Source organism: Cyprinodon tularosa, unplaced genomic scaffold, assembly GCF_016077235.1.
Source record: "Cyprinodon tularosa strain WSP-4 unplaced genomic scaffold, ASM1607723v1 ctg232, whole genome shotgun sequence".
NCBI classification, from domain to species: domain Eukaryota; kingdom Metazoa; phylum Chordata; class Actinopteri; order Cyprinodontiformes; family Cyprinodontidae; genus Cyprinodon; species Cyprinodon tularosa.
In genome coordinates this window covers 1,200,371-1,218,619 of record NW_024038870.1, presented here as the reverse complement: position 1 = coordinate 1,218,619, position 18,249 = coordinate 1,200,371, and the positions used below count along the sequence as shown (strand labels likewise).

General features: G+C 39.7%; 1 pseudogene; it reads right to left on the bottom strand.

The window, feature by feature from the left end:
* Window positions 1-12,483: 12,483 nt before the first annotated feature.
* On the bottom strand, window positions 12,484-17,903 carry LOC119784713 (annotated as a pseudogene).
* Window positions 17,904-18,249: the final 346 nt, after the last annotated feature.

Below are 18,249 nucleotides of genomic sequence, written 5' to 3'. Positions count from 1 at the left end.
TGTCTCTTTTCTCTCAGCCACTGAGCCTGCCTGTCTGCATCTGAGCCTCCCTGTCTGCCTCTGTGCATGTCTGCATGGGTTCTTTAGCAGGGTTTAATGAGAATCTTGTAAAACTATAACACACAAAGGTACAGAAAATTAATGTCAGCTAGGCTAACACACTGGGCTAACACAAGTAAAAATGTCTATCTTCACATAAAACAACGGGTTACGAATTATGATTTATATGACAGGACAATTAGAACAGTACTTACAGACGATGCCGTTTTGCACTTAAATTAAAGAAACCCAACAAAAAAGTGCTTCTTTCAGAGCACATGGATCAACAGGCTTTCTTCCTTTCTGGTAAACAAGTTGTAGTAATAAAAGTGACCACAGGACGGCATTAGTGAACTAGCAATGAACAAAATTATAACATTTGCCACTCGGTGGCCTCAGTTGAGGAACTTAACATTGAATAACAACCTGTTAAACAGGTTTCACTACACTGCCTGAACGCTCTGCGGATTCCTGGAAGTCTGGATCCTTCTGTCCCTGTTTGGGTGGGAACCTCGCATAGAGCAGAAGTTTCCTGGAGTAAGAAATGTGGAGTAAATGTGCTGCCCAGTGTCAGAAAGCTTAGTCTCAGTAACAGGCTAACAGGATGATGACCGAAAAAACACAGAGGAAAACAGACTATTCTGAAATGGCCTTGTAGTGGGAAAAAGTATTCAACTATTCATCCCAGTTAAATTAACAGAGATCAATGGATTTCACTCAGCCGATACTTTATTTTCATATCTTTGCAAAGAGAGAACAGTTCATCATACAGCCCTTACTGCGTGGTATTTAAGCCCTGCTCTGCCTAGGCAGAGTGTGTTCCCATTACTTACAATAATGGAAAATTTTGGTTAAACAGTAACATGTTATAAATAATCCTTGAGAAAGAATCTGGCTTGTTTTGGGAAGAACTATGTCTGGTCTACAAACACCCTCATGCAGGAGAATTGTGTGGCCTTGCCGGCGAAACAGACTGAGTGAAAATTATTATAGTGAGTAATTTGGATAAATTAATATATGAAATAAGGGAAATCTTAATTTCTCGAACACAGCCTCCTATGAGCCCTGACCTAAAACCTAGTGGTCATCTTTTGGAAGGGCTGAAACATGCTGTTTTGAAAAGGCTCTCTGTAAATCTGACACAACTTGAACAGTTGAAGGAGACAGAGGCAGATGAAGACATAAACGAAACAAGTTCTTTGGTGCTCGGGCCCCGGCAGAAGACTTCAATGCTGTGATTTGAAATACGCTTGGATGAGTAACCCTAAAAGAAGGATTAGGATTTCGGAGAGATGGCATCCATCCGCCTCTCATTACTCATTACTCATTACTCCATCTAGACTGTGTTTTGCCCATGACCAAAATTTAATAAATTAGAAAAAAATTCCCAAAGGAGTAAATCGTGATAATCTAATTGGAATTAAAAGTACTCAAATTGGGGGTAAACTTAAAACGATTAAATCTGGTTTTATTTAACATAAGATCTCTTTCTGCTAGTCTGCTAGTTAATGACTTGATTTGTGATAATCACATTGATTTATGTTGCCTTACAGAAACCTGGCTGCAGCAAGAGGATTATGTGAGCATACATGAGGCAACTCCTTCCAGTTATTTAAATTTTCACATACCCAGAAATCCTGGGCGAGGAGGAGGAGCAACAGCAATTTTTTAGTCTGACTTACTGATTACTCCAAAGGCAGTTAATAACTACAACTCTTTTGAACATTTACTGTAACCTTTAGTTTCGTTCATCCAAATTGCAAACCAAGAAAACCTCTTCTTTTTGTATCTTTGTATCGTCCACCAGGTCCTTACTCTGAATTTTTAGATGAGTTTTCAGAGTTCCTATCTGATTTGGTGTTAAATGCTGACAGGGTCATCATAGTGGGGGATTTCAACATCCATGCTGACATTGAAGGTGAGAGCTTAAGTGCAGCCTTTAATGCTATCTTAGATAGTATTGGCTTTGTTCAAAATGTGAATAACCCCACACATTCTCATCTTCATACTTTGGACCTTGTGTTGACATATGACATAGAATGTGAAGAAATAACAGTATTTCCTTACAGCACAGCCACATCGGACCACATTTTAATAACCTTCAGGATTACTTTAACAGACTTCTCCTCCCCCAAAAGAAGGTTTCAGTTTAGCAGATCATTATCAGATAGTGCAGTTATAAATTTTAAAGAATCTGTTTCACTTTCTCTCTCCTCTGTGTCGCTGAGCAGTGTTGCAGAGGGAAAATATTTAGTTTATTCCCCTTCACAGGTTGATGATTTTATTGATGGTGTTGCAGGTTCTCTGGGTACTTTCTTAGACAATGTAGCAGCTTTGAAAAAGAAAAAAAACTTTAAAAATATAAAGCTGGCTCCCTGGTTTAATGCAGAGCTGCACACCCTGAAGCTAAATACTAGGAAACTGGAGAAAAAATCGCGCTCATAGCGATCCTGCCTAGTCTTGAAAAATACTTTACTGCTGTATAGGAGAACCCTTTGGAAAGCAAGATATATTAGTTCTCATTAATAGAGGAGAATTAGAATAATCCTAGATATCTTTTTCATAGTTTCCAAACTCACCCAGAGCCATAGCTCTGTTGAACCGTTCACCTCACCTGCTCTTAGCAGTAATGATTTTATGGGATTCTTTATAAATAAGATTGCTTTTATTAGAAATAAGATCATTAGCACTCCTCTATCTATGATTGATTTATCTCTGGAAGGTGATGCAGCATTTGAGGTAGCCATAGAACCTGAACCAGGTTTGGACTGCTTTGATCAAGTTGAACTTTCAGAATTAGCAAAACTATTGTCTTCATCTAAGCCTTCAACTTGTATGTTAGATCCAGTTCCAACCAGGTTATTTATGGAAGTTTTCTCTTTGATCTCGTCCTCCATTTTAGATGTGATTATTCTATCCCTGTTAAAGGGATATGTATCAAAGGCTTTTAAGGCTGCTGCAATTAAACCTTTGCTTAAGAAACTGTCAATTGACCCAGCTGACTTGGTAAATTATAGACCTATATCCGATCTTCCTTTCTTATCTAAAATTCTTGAGAAAGTAGTTGCCAAACAAGTGTGCTACCACTTACACCGTAATTAACTTTTGGTAGAGTTTCCGTCTGCCTTTAGACCTCATCATAGCACTGAAACAGCTCTGGTGAAAGTCACTAATGATATGATAGACACTAATGATATCACTCATGGCCTTAGATAATGGACTTGTATCTGTACTTGCCCTGTCAGATCTCAGGGCTGCATTTGATACAGTTGGTCATGATATTCTTTTAGAAAGACTTGAATATTTTGTAGGACTAAAAGGAACAGCACTAGACTGGTTTATATCATATTTATCTGATTTCAGTTTGTTCACTTTAATGACAAATCTTTCTCATGCTCAAGGGTTACCTGTGGAGTGCCACAGGGATAAGTCCTAGGACCAATTCTCTTTACTATATATATGCTGCCAATCTGTATAATAATTTGACAGCATGGGATTCATTCCCACTGTTATGCTGATGATGATCAGCTATATCTGTATATAAATCCAGAAGAAGCTAACCCATTGCATAGATTACAGGCATGTCTTGAAGATATAAAAACCTAGATGACTCTCAAATTTCTGCTCCTGAATGCAGACAAAACAGAAGTTATAGAATTTGGACCAGTGTCTTTGAAAAAGAAGCTGATTATTCAGTCACTTCTGACTTCTCTATTCTTCTCAGATAATAAAGTTAAAAATCTTGGTGCTATTGTCTTGATCTGCTCTGATAGCTGATCTTATTTGCTCATTTCACTCACCTGCCCAGTTCTGCCCAGTTCCTAATCATCTGATCTCATCCACCTGTAGATTCTGCTTTATATTCGTTCCAGCCCAGCTATCAAGGCCAGATCATTGTTTGATGTTTGTTTGCTGTCTGTTTGTTTATGCCCATTAGTTTTTCTTAGTGAATTCTATGGTTCATATCATGGTTCCTGGCAGCCAGTGGAGTGAGAGGATTTTAGTGTCACTGCATGAAAAGTGAGATTTTCGTCCCCGTAAACCCCCGTAAACTCCCGCAGATCTGCCTGATTTTCGTCAGTTTCCGACAATTTGCAACCCGTGCTTGTCCGCGTTTGTCGTGCCACAAATTGTCGGAAACGGACAGTGACGTAGGTGGAGAGCGATCAGCTGTACTAATGGCCCTAATTAGCATATGAATGCAGCAAACCCGCGCGGCTGGCCAGGTCTGGCTTGAAAAACCTTCTCAGTATTGGCTGAAACCACTATTCTCAAACAAATGAAATCGCTCGTGATTGGCAGCAAAACCACACGTGGCCACGCCAGGCTTTAATTTTCTTACTGAGTATTGGACGGAACCACTTCTTTTTAAACAAGTGAAGTCGCTCGTGATTGGTTGGCATATATATATATTTACATATATATATTTATTCATATATATATATATTTATTCATTCATATATATATATATATTCATATATTTATTCATTCATATGCTGTGTATTTATGTTATCCTACACTACTACACAATTATTATGCTACCATCAAGGACATGAATGAATTTATACAGGAAATGAACATTTGCCAGGAAGCTGTTTATGCAAAGAAAGAGCTTTATTAAAACACACACAACTATATACAACGCGTATCCAAACACATGCGTATCTAAAAATTACAACTCCGTGAACGGTCCGTTTGCTTCCTCGGGGTTGGAGGTAACAGGCAGCATTCCCTCCGAGGCAGGTCCGATGTGCAGACGCATACTGTGCGTGGCCTTGTACTTCGACATCGCTTCTAACCGGGACTGCAGCTTAACACAGAGTTCAGTGAGATCCGGCCTACGAAATGGCGGCGACCGTACAATCCATCCAGAGACACCGCCGACGACGCCATCTTCTTCGTCGGACATGAGGTCGACGGTGGCGGACTTACAGAGTTCCACTTCCTCATCTGCCAGCACACTCTGCCTCGCCTTCAGCAGCTGAAAAAAAAAACATGAATCAGCGCACTGCATATGGACACAACACATCTATCAATGCACCTGAAAAATAGTCACCAAATAAAGTCTTACCCTCTTTCGTCTGGCCCGACTCCGAGCAGATAGCCTGGCGGCCTCCGCACGCAGCGTGCTGGCTAGCAGCGTGTATCTGAAGCTCCTGCATACCGTCTCATAATACGTCTTACAGGCAGCTGGAAAACAATTAAATGAGAGTGGTATGAATAAAAAAATAAAAAAAATCAAACGCAAGTCACAGTAACAAGGAAGGAGAAAACATTAAAACAAGTCACTTACACACAATGTCGTCTTTATCAACATCGTGCAAATCCAAACAAATAGGAGGTCACCGCCTCATTGTGAGGCGACTGTAGTCTGTGAAAAAAAAAAAAAAGTACAGCTATGGTCGGTATCCATCCGTATCCATGTCCTTTTACCGCAGAATGAAAGCATATTCTTTAAACCTTACCCCTGCCGGTTCATAGCGCCTGCAATTAGTCTCCGAGTTGTTAAGACGGCATAATGCTTCCTGTGAATCACAAAAAATACACTTTAGTAAAGCTTTAGGCTAGGCTGCTTTTAGCTTACCTAGCTAGGCTAGGTTGTCTTTAGCTTGCCTAGCTAAGCTAGGCTGCTTTTAGCATAGCTACCAGTAATCGAACATATTTACCGCTAGCGTGGCGTTGTGCACCCGTCTTCTCTTCCTCGAGTTCGTATATATCCCGCAAAGTTGCTCGACTGCAGATAGGGTGGCCAGATGTCCGGCTTTAGGGCGGACAGTCCGGATTTTCATTGCACTGTCCGGCGTCCGGCGCTGCACCCAGCCGGACGTGTATTTGTCCTCCTTTACCCCCAGATTCCACATACTCCGTCAGCGCTCCGCCCCGCTCACGTACGGAGTACTTGTCTGTCTTCTTCTTCTTCTTGTCGAGTTTTATGGCGGTTGGCAACAAACTGTTAGTAGCATTACCGCCACTTACTGGTATGGAGTGTGGTTCGTGATGGTTTAAATATTGATCCTGATACATTCTACCCTAACTTCTTCTAAACATACATTCAAACATTCACACTTAAAAATATAAACATATTTGTGCACAGCTTTGTATATCATTCCTTCACTCACAAACACACTTACTATAATTAAATTCTATGGAATAATTTCGTTTTCTTTAGAAATCGAATAATTATTTGTATGTGTTTACTCCCTAAATTTTTCCTCAGTATATCTAATAAATTAACCTTCTCCTTAATGTCTTCAAACTCTCTTCTCATATATCTTCTCTCTTTTTCATATTTATGACATTCTAATATAACATGTTCTATGGTTTCATATTTATCACAGAAATCACATTTGCCCGTTTTATGTTTTTGTATTTTAAAAAGTGTATGATTAAGTCCTGTATGACCAAATCTTAACCTTGTTATCACTCTTTCATCCTTTCTATTTCTTCTTCCATTTCTTCTTTCTCCTACCATCTTCTGAATTTTATAAAACCATCTTCCTGTTTTATCTTCATCCCACCTTTTTTGCCAAATTTCCATAAGTTTCTCTTTAATAATACTCTTTCCTTCTGATTTACTTATTTTAACTATAAAACTAATAGAATGTTTAATTGCCCTTTTTGCCATTTTATCTGCCCTCTCGTTTCCTTCCGCCCCAATATGTGCTGGAACCCACACAAATGTAACTATCAGCCCCATGTTTCGTATTCTGAACAGTGTATGATTTATTTCTAATAAAATGTCCATCCTACTATCTGTATTACTTGTCTGTCATGTAAATCAATGAGAGCTGTTCCACATCCTCCGCTCGTCACCGCCCACGTACGTCTTCTCCGTCCTTCACCGTCAAAATACGGAGCTGAGCTATTTTTTGCTCCCCTCCGGTCCGTCCAGATCAAGACCCGCTATTGCAATCGCACCAAACAGAAAAAAGAATGTAGAGAAGACCCGGTTTGTCAAATTAAATTATAGTAAAAACAGATCGGTATCTAGAAATTAGAGCATAGTTTGTATATATTCCCAAAAACTAAAACAATAAATTTAGATTTTATTTCCTGGCAAAACATTCAATTCGGTTTATCCATTAAAGAAAAAAAAATTTGGAATTTTTAATCAATATTCTAATAATTGTAACAAAGTATTATATCCATAAATGTCGCTATGCAAAATGCTCCCTCCCAATCTCTGCTCTCAAAAATGAACTTTCCCTTTTCAAAAGATGTCTGAGAAAGATGCAGAATTTAAATGCAATTAAATTGTTTGAGTTAATTGAAGAATTTCAGTTGGTAGTCCCCACTGATTAATTTACTTTAACTACTATTATTATTTTATTTATTTTATTTTATTTTATACTTTGGCTACGTTCACACCGCAGCCTGAAGTGACCCAATTCCGATTTTTTTGCCCATATGTGACCTGTATCTGATCTTTTTATGACAGTCTGAACGACACAGATCGGATTTTTTCAAATGCGACCCAGGCCACTTGGGCTACGTTCACACTGCAGGCCTTAATGCTCAATTCCGATTTTTTTTGTGAAATCGGATTTTTTTGCGTGTCCGTTCACACTTCCAAGTATATGCGACTTGTATGTGATCTACTGTGTGAACTGAAAGCGTTCAACTGAAGTGTCCCGCATGCGCACTCGAGGACGCGATGACGTCACATGTAGCAAGCGTCCTCAGTGTTTGCGGAAGTAAACATGACTCGTAATACCGCAGCGTATATTGCGTTCTTTAAGTTCTTCTCCAACAGGAGCAGGCACATTACGAACGAAATCTTTTTAAGAAGATCAAAAAGAAAGAGAGCCAGGTTCCGGTAAGACCCTTCGAGTTTGATCTGAATCGAGCTATCTCCCAAATATGAATTAACCCCTTGCTCACACTGGCTCCGGTGCGGTTACCGAGCTGACGGAGACCCCAACTCCCGCACACCCCCTCTCACACCGCCCTTTTGACTACGGTGCGCTGCGGCTCTGCGGCTCCGGCAACAGGTCCGGAGATTTAACAGAAGTTCACTTGAGTTCACGTAACTTCACGCGATAACACGGCCCAAATAAAGGATTTTTGCGAGAGCTTGTTGCGGAGGGCTCCGGCACGCCGCAAGGATAGCTTTCTTGCGGAATTTTCTGCAGCGACGGAGTGTCTCGGTAACCGCAGCCGGACAGCTCAGCAGCCGGTGAGAGAGGTTTACGTCTTTTTAATGACTTGGAATCACTGCGGCGCCGCACCCACCGCACCGCAACGGTAAGACCGGAGTCGGTGTGAGCCTGGGGTAAGTCAGCAACCTCACTTTCTCTCCATTGACTGCTCTCTGTGTTATCTTCCGCAATGGTTGTTAGTTTTTCCCGCCTCCGCTTAGTAGGACGCAGATTAGTAACGTTTAGTAACATTTGTCAAGTATCAATGACGTGTAGGTCGGATGAATGCGACCTGGCCGTACAGACACAGGTCGCATTTGAAAAGATCAGATACGTATCGGATTCAGGACCACATATCCAAGTGGCCTGGGTCGCATTTGAAAAAATCCGATCTGTGTTGTTCAGACTGTCATAAAAAGATCTGATACAGGTCACATATGGGCAAAAAAATCGGAATTGGGTCACTTCAGGCTGCAGTGTGAACGTAGCCTTGGATATGTGGTCCTGAATCCGATACGTATCTGATCTTTTCAAATGCGACCTGTGTCTGTACGGCCAGGTCGCATTCATCCGACCTACACGTCATTGATACTTGACAAATATTACTAAACGTTACTAATCTGCGTCCTACTAAGCGGAGGCGGGAAAAACTAACAACCATGGCGGAAGATAACACAGAGCAGTCAATGGAGAGAAAGTGAGGTTGCTGACTTAATTCATATTTAGAAAGCTCGATTCAGACCAAACTCGAAGGGTCTTACCGGAACCGGGGGAGGGTCTTTCTTTTTGATCTTCTTAAAAAGATTTCGTTCGTAATGTGCCTGCTCCTGTTGGAGAAGAACTTAAAGAACGCAATATACGCTGCGGTATTACGAGTCATGTTTACTTCCGCAAACACTGAGGACGCTTGCTACGTGTGACGTCATCGCGTCCTCGAGTGCGCATGCGGGACACTTCGGTTGGACGCATTCAGTTCACACAGTAGATCACATACAAGTCGCATATACTTGGAAGTGTGAACGGACACGCAAAAAAATCCGATTTCACAAAAAAATCGGAATTGAGCATTAAGGCCTGCAGTGTGAACGTAGCCTTTGTTCCAGCCTGTGCATTTAATTTTTTTTTTCAAAAGCAGGAGTTGTGATATTTCTTCTTGTATTGAAATATTTGTTATTGACTTGTTATTTGAGATTGTTATTGTTTTCTTATATATTCAATAACAAAAAAAAAAAAGTGGAAATCTAAAAAAAAAAATTAACCATTACAGCCAACTGATTCTGATTAAAACTAATTTTTGAAGTAAATTATTTTGTGTATTTTTTTTACATAACATTTGCATACACAGTAATCTAGCGTAGTTTAATTAAATAAATCAATTCAAGCTAAAATGTAAGAGTCTATAATTAGGCTATACTGAGCCTGATCTATTTCTACCATCTATTTGGGGGATATTTATTGCCACACTTTGGGCCACTTAAAACCAATTTAGCATGCTGACCTATGTCCTTATGACCACAGTGTACCAATCTTCTGATGGCTACTTCCAACAGGATAATGCGCCATGTTATAAAGTGAATCATCTCAGAATCATTTCTTGAAACTTTTCCACTTAAGTAATTGTGAATTGAGCATATTGACAGACAACATTTTATTTTTTATCTTAAATGCAAATTTAAAAAAAAATAATTACTGCTCTAAATGTATTGCTCTGTCAGCTAAAGATCTGTTTTGGTCTCTATACTTTAATTAAATAAATCAATTCAAGCTAAAATGTAAGAGGCTATACCTGATCTCTTTGTATCAGAGATTTTCTTACCCAGGGTTGCAGGGGGGGGTAAAACCCCCCCTGCAACCCTGGTTTGCATTTGTATAGCTCACAGCATGTTCATTTACATGTTAAAGCCTCCCCTAGAATTCCATGGGGGGGAGGCATGGGGGGAACACTGCCTAAGAAATTCCACGTCAATTTCTGACAATTTACGGGAGTTTTCGTCGAAGCCTGCAAATTGCCGTATACTGCCGCTAACCTGAAGTTCCACGACAATCTACAGTGCCGTATATTGACGAAAATCCCACTTTTCATGCAGTGTGTTTGTCCTGTCTTTTGATAATTTCCTGATCCTTCTCTACAGAGTCCTCAGGGTATTGGCTCGGGACCCGGAGAAGGTCAGTTTTATTCCCGTAAGCCTGGTTCCAAGGAGGAGACCAGTTTAAAGTCCTGCTGAAATCCTGGTACAAGTTCTTGTCTCTTTTCTCTCAGCCACTGAGCCTGCCTGTCTGCATCTGAGCCTCCCTGTCTGCCTCTGTGCATGTCTGCATGGGTTCTTTAGCAGGGTTTAATGAGAATCTTGTAAAACTATAACACACAAAGGTACAGAAAATGAATGTCAGCTAGGCTAACACACTGGGCTAACACAAGTAAAAATGTCTATCTTCACATAAAACAACGGGTTACGAATTATGATTTATATGACAGGACAATTAGAACAGTACTTACAGACGATGCCGTTTTGCACTTAAATTAAAGAAACCCAACAAAAAAGTGCTTCTTTCAGAGCACATGGATCAACAGGCTTTCTTCCTTTCTGGTAAACAAGTTGTAGTAATAAAAGTGACCACAGGACGGCATTAGTGAACTAGCAATGAACAAAATTATAACATTTGCCACTCGGTGGCCTCAGTTGATGAACTTAACATTGAATAACAACCTGTTAAACAGGTTTCACTACACTGCCTGAACGCTCTGCGGATTCCTGGAAGTCTGGATCCTTCTGTCCCTGTTTGGGTGGGAACCTCGCATAGAGCAGAAGTTTCCTGGAGTAAGAAATGTGGAGTAAATGTGCTGCCCAGTGTCAGAAAGCTTAGTCTCAGTAACAGGCTAACAGGATGATGACCGAAAAAACACAGAGGAAAACAGACTATTCTGAAATGGCCTTGTAGTGGGAAAAAGTATTCAACTATTCATCCCAGTTAAATTAACAGAGATCAATGGATTTCACTCAGCCGATACTTTATTTTCATATCTTTGCAAAGAGAGAACAGTTCATCATACAGCCCTTACTGCGTGGTATTTAAGCCCTGCTCTGCCTAGGCAGAGTGTGTTCCCATTACTTACAATAATGGAAAATTTTGGTTAAACAGTAACATGTTATAAATAATCCTTGAGAAAGAATCTGGCTTGTTTTGGGAAGAACTATGTCTGGTCTACAAACACCCTCATGCAGGAGAATTGTGTGGCCTTGCCAGCGAAACAGACTGAGTGAACATTTTTATAGTGAGTAAATAGGATAAATTAATATATGAAATAAGGGAAATCTTAATTTCTCGAACACAGCCTCCTATGAGCCCTGACCTAAAACCTAGTGGTCATCTTTTGGAAGAGCTGAAACATGCTGTTTTGAAAAGGCTTTCTGTAAATCTGACACAACTTGAGCAGTTGAAGAAGACAGAGGCAGATGAAAACATAAACGAAACAAGTTCTTTGGTGCTCGGGCCCCGGCAGAAGACTTCGATGCTGTGATTTGACATACGCTTGGATGAGTAACCTAAAAGAAGGATTAGAGTAGTCTTCCTCCAGGGCCCGGGATCTGACGGTTGAATAAGCCAGAGGGTGAGTGGGATTGAGAATGAAGGAGGAGGAGGTGGGGTGAAGGTGGAGGAAAGTTTGCTGGCGTCTGGGAGAGAGAAGCTTGGCCAGGAACTTAATAAAGGGGATCTTGCAAGATGATTGGCTTCGGAGAATGTGCAGCCCAAGAGCTGATTGGCTGGAGCTGAACAAGGGACATCGCAGGTGGTTCCGGTGAAGCTGATAAGAGTCCTCCAGATTCAATTTACACTTAAGCTTCAGTAAACTGCTAATACAACATTTTTGTTTAGTTTAGTTGTTTTTATCTTGTCTGCAATTTCAATTTAGAGAAAAACGAGTCAGAATTTTTATGTTCTCTTCGACAACACAGTAAGAAAAAATGAAAATTAACCAATTTTCTCTGCATAGAACAGTTTTTTAAGAATAGAGTCCTGTGAGGGTGTACCCCACTTTTCACCCATAGACTGCCGGATGATTTTGGATGAGGCCTTTGTCCAACGTTGAATGATGATAGACACTTTTTATTTGATACAGTGGCCGTTGCCCAGAGAGCAGAATTCATGAGGAATTCCCAGACATTCACAAATCAAATGAAATATCTCTTTGACCATAATTTTGATCAATGAATTACACTATAGACAAAAAAAAAAAAAAAACATTTAATTGCATGACTCAGGTCTTTTAAGATTTGTACATGTGCTGACTTGAAAATAAACCTAAGTTGCATCAGTTTTCTTATGTTTCTATTAGTGGATTGATTTTGATACAACATAAACCCCACCCACTTTTTTCTGTGTTTTTTTGTTGAGTTTTTTTATTTTTGTTGTTCTTTTTTTCTGTTAACTGAACAGGAGCAATGAACACAGGTAAACGTTTAATTTGCCCATGTGTGGTTTAACCTACAGGTTTCAGTTAAATTCATGGTTCTCCTGGCACTAAAAGCTTCATATTGAGTCTTTTCTGCTCTCCTTCACTGTTAACTGTCTTGTATCCAAGCAGCAACATGGCTGCTTTACACACTTCCTGAATGTTTTTGACCTTAATGTGCTGGAGCTCAGTGCGCCAAGCCTCAGAAACTTCAGCTGCATTCCTGGAGGTAATTTTAAAAGCTTCGTTCCAACCACCTTTCCCTTTTCCCTGAGTCATCTTGTAGATCCATTCTTTCACCTCAGGGGTCATCTTTAAACCTACAAAATTATAAATGTCATTTATTTCTGTCAGTGGGTTTTGTGCCACATCTTCAAAGCGGACCAACTTGTAGCGACCCTCCAGAAATGGAGGTGGGTTTAGCAGCCCTCTCTCATAAATGTGCAGGTGACTCCGGCAGATTTCTCGTAGGACCTCGTACTGCCTCTCAGCAGAAGACACATTTCTCTGCTCCAGCACTATGGCACTGTCTGTATGGAGTATATAGGCCGACTCGTCCCTGGATCGCATAACTGCCCGAGGGTCCCGGACGAGATGAACCACATGGAGGTTCAGGACAGGGTCATGTAGAAGGGGATAAATGGATTCCAGCTCAAAGAAACGAGTTTATTTTAAAACCACATGACTGTATGTCTGGCAGGCTTCCTGTGCTTTGCTCAAGCTTTGAGCGTGACATACTTGTCGGCATTGACTCTCATTGGCTGTTTTGAAGGGACAGGCCGATGGCGAGCACAGTGCTTGACTCCAAGTCCACATGAACAATGAGGATGAAAGAGGGTTTCCTGGTAGATATGCATTCATCACTGAGAAGTCACACTTGTATAAACTCCACAGAAGATCCCTCACTGACGTTCTCAGAACTTTTGCACCAGATTTATGATTTTTGGTCCACACGTGCCAACCGGGCTCCATGAGATAAAAAACAGACGGGTGCTGACTGAAAACCTGACCCAGGAAGGATGAACCTGATCGCCATGACGACAGCAGCAGAATGTGAACTTTGCCTTTAGGGGAAGCAGAGTGATGGAGTTGATTCCTGATGTACCAGCCATAGAATAGCACCGCTGCTGTCCCCTGCAGGATCACCACAAGAGTCAAGGTGTTGACGTTAACTTTGCGGCGGCAAATCATGGCTTCATAGTAAATCAAACCAAGTCTGGGGTCTATATAAGCCTCTTGATTCCGTTTCTGGAGCAGTAAAGCATATCTTCTGTGAAAAAGAAAGACAAGAACAGAAGAGAAGGTAGAAATATGCAATTTAGATTATGTTCTTATCAAATTACCAGTCTGCATAGGCTTACTCAGGCCCAGGGAATCCTGTCAGGGCACATGACACTATGAACTCCATGAAATACAAAAAAAAATTAATATAAAGTGGGAATGGTCTTTGTCTGAATGCAGAAATGTGTCCTGATTGGGTCTTTTAGCAATTCCTTGACATAAATTCCGTAAAGAAAAAAAAAAGAAGAGGAACCTAAGCTGAGAAGCTGTGAGAGTAAGGTTGGACTAGGGACTGCGTAGTCTGTAGAAACTAGTTAAAGAGTATTGCTAAAAGATCCCTTTATGAGTTTGGTCTAATATTGTGAAATCTCATACAGTTATCTCTTAAATAAATAACAGTTCTCAAGTCAAACAATCTTTGACTGTTCTCAAGTCAAAGATTGTTTTTGTCTGACCAAGCTGCTCAGTGGGCAGTACGTTTTAGCACTGTAGTGTATGAAGGTTCTCTCTGGGTACTCCAGCCTCTTTCCACAGTCCAAAATCAAGATTGCCAAGTTGATTGGTCTCTCCAAATCTACTTTATGCTAGGGTCTCTGGGGTTGTACCTTTTTTCTGGTGTAAGTGAGCTTACTGTCACAGAGAGGATCTTTGCTGGTGGGTAGGCTGATCCGTGTTGCTGCACACCTGAGAACATTTTTCAAGATGACTGGCATGTAAAAAAGGAGGCAAAGGATCATCTCTCTTTGCTGTATGATTACCCCTGACGGTATTCCAACCAAAGACCTAAACCAGGAGTATATTTCTTGTTGAATCGATCTTCCTGTGAATCTCATTATTGTGGACTCTGTTATTGTTCCAGAATAACATTAAAGCTCACTTTGTCTATGATCTTTATAGAAAAGGTCTCACCTGTGTGCAGCAGTTCTGTCTTTATCACCTGCCTGCATGCTCTCCAGCACAACTTCTCTTGCAAATACCAATGTTCTCGTATTCCATTCATATTCTCCTGGACCTCTGGGGTACAGTCTGCAAAGCCAGCTGAATCAAATTCTACAGATCCATGCGATCTCTCCTTAATCTCTCAAATAACTTAAATCAATAATGTAAGTTGTAATCAAGCAACTCGTTCCTGATCAGTCTACTTTCTGCACCCAGAAAGTTACAGCTGACTTCCTGCAGTCCCTGCTTCAAGATTCTTGTTTGCTTTTTACAAATAAAATGCTAAAATTCACTGGTTGTGTGTGTGATTCTGGAAGTAGAAAAAAAACAAAAAAACTACAGTTTGATTGTGAATTTTGGTTAGAGATTGTTTAAAAAAAAAATCTGTCAGGATTTGGTTGAGGTTTGTGGATCCAAATGCAGAGGCAGGGAGGCAGAGGTGAGTTTCTTGTGGATTTAATGCAGAGTTAACAAACAACTGAGGCAGGAATCCAAAAATGAAACATGAAAACAAAGTCAAACAAGCCAGAAACCAAGGAGACATCTGAGGGAAAACAATCATGAGGAGGAAGACTCAGAGAGACAGAGTTAAAGGAAGTTAGACAAGGAACCAGCAACTGAGGAACTGAACAGAGAGTGTATTTATGGGAGACTGAAGCAAAGAGAGGACTAACGAGCAGATTGGGAGCAGGTGTGAGCAGAGCAGAACAGGAAAGAAGTTAGGGAAAAAGGAGAACACAAGAGGGCAGCAGATGGCAACAAGAAAACCCTGAAAACTTAAAAAATAACCAGATAAGACAACAAAATAAGAATTAAACCACTAAAACTAGAAAACATTGAGCATAGAAAAAACGAACACTCAAAAGAAAACACAACAGAACCAGAACTGTGACAAAATCTATTTTAAAGATTTACTAGAGGTGACAATAACTGTGGAGAAGTGTGTTGTATGCTGAACAGACACTATTATTGACACCTGTTTATTTGCTTGTAAAACTAAATTGGGATTTCTATCCAAATCTTTAAATGAAATGTGTCAGTTTTAGACATTGATGCATCCAGCCACTTTAATGCATTTAGGTAGCTAAACATGCGAAATTTATTGTGGAAAAGGGCAAAGAGGGCATCAAAATTTGTTAGGAAAAAGAGATTTAGGTGACTCTGAAGGGTTGGTTGCGCCGCCAAAGACTGCTCTCTGTGTGTGTCTCAGAAACTTTAAACCTGCTGGGATTTAATCTATCAATCTATTATCTACTACAGCAGCTCTCCACCCTGGTCCTCAAGTACCACTGCCCTGCATGTTTTAGATCTCTCATTCCTGCCACACCTGACTGTTATATAATGAACAATTAACAGGGTTCTACAGCACTTGAAGACTAGGGCTGGGGAGGAAATGCAATCATTCGAAGCTGCAACAGAGTTGCAACAGCAGAGCTGTTGAAGCTGCAACAGAGAGTAATCTAAAACATGCAGGGTAGTGGTACTTGAGGAGCAGGTCTGAAAAGAGAATTAAGTGAATTGAAAAAATAAAATCAACTGGGAAGAACCTGTTTGGAAAGAAAACTGTTGCAATAAACTCAAAAGATAAACTAGTTAGAGTACAGATGGACCTATTAAGGAGCAAACACTCACACCCAGGCGGATTCAGGATGCAAGGGTGGAGCTACAGCTTGTAGTCTTTCATTGTAATATAGTAAAGCTGGTTTAAGTGTAAACATACAGAATATTAGTCTACACGTTGTTTTTCAAAGTTGAATCAATATTTGATTGGCTGAGATTTCAGATAAGGACTAGCTGTTAGTCCCTAAAAGGAAAGATGTAGACATACATTAATGTTATTTATTCCTAAATCTTGTGGTTCAACAATGTGTCTGAAACATTCCTAACATTTTGTTCCATATTGATATGATAGCAAAAATATCCATATTATTATCGGTAGAGTTGACATTTATATAATTAAGTTTCTATTTAGTGTCAATTTAAGAGTTATTTGACACTTTCTCACCTAGTTCAGTTTCTATAATACTTAGAGGGATTATTGTTTTTTTTAAATATATATTGGATCCAAATTAGACAATCATACAAACCCATACAGGTATCACCCCAATTTAAGAAGTAATGAAGTTAAATTGTTTAGTAACTCAGTTCAGAATGTGAAACTCAGATGTTAACTTTATTGCACACACAGTGAAAGTTGTTTCTTTATTTGGACAATTATGGCTGGCAGACTAAAAAAAACTTAAATTTGGGGTATTAGAAGTTAGCATTACATAAGATCAATAAAAATATATTTTAAAAGCATGCTGATTCTTATGTACTCCATATATATTTTGGTCTCCTTTTCATTTCTATTTTCTTCCTTTTCCCAGTAAAGATGCTTGTGATGTTGTCTTTGATTCAACAGTGAATGGACATGAGGAATGTATAGTTACGGAGTCCATCTATATGACCTATCTGTGCATGGTGGCTAAACAACTCACACCATGATGCAAAAATCTGCCAAAAGAGTACAATAAATCATCATTAGTCATAAACACACACACCCACACACACACACACATTCTCTTTGCTTATCCTTGTTTAAGCATATATATATATATATATATATATATATATATATATATATATATATATATATATATATATATATATATATATATATATATAATATGTTAAAATGAGAATTAATTCCTACCTTTAACCTCTTCTTTGCAGTGGTGCCTTCTCACACCTTGTTTAGAAGTGTTGGGTAGTGAGAGAAATTGGAGGGTATTGACGAAGGAGTAGCCAACAGGATGTGAGGCAGATCATTGTCTCATCCACATCTGAACACAAAGGAATTGCAAATAAATGAAGAAGTATGTAAATAGGATAGAACACAAATATAGCTTATCTGTGACAGATGATCTACTGTTCAACAGCTGGCATGAAAACTGAAGTGAGGTCAGTGTAGATAAGCTTCTAATGAATAGTTAAAGGCTGGTGGATGTATTGCACTCACCACTGTGTGTTGATCAGGACAGAAACTGAAGCCAGAATGGAGGGGTTCGAAGAGGGAGATGTGGTCTAAATCAGCCCAATAATATCAGTTTACGTAATGTATACTCATAGGACACGTATTACAGCGCTGACACCTGCTGCCATCAATTTACTTCCCATGCTTACTGACTACCAACAAGATAATGATAAGGTCTTAACAACAAGTAAAACAACTCAGAGGTTATTCAAACGGGAATGTCAAATCGAAATGGTTACTAATTAAAAACAACAACATAAAACAGTCATAAAATAACTACAACACCTCAGTACACAGCAGATGTCCGTTGGTGAGAAGCTAACAGGGCACATCATGCAAATAGCAACACTCTAATAAATTCCAATATCAATACAAAACACTAA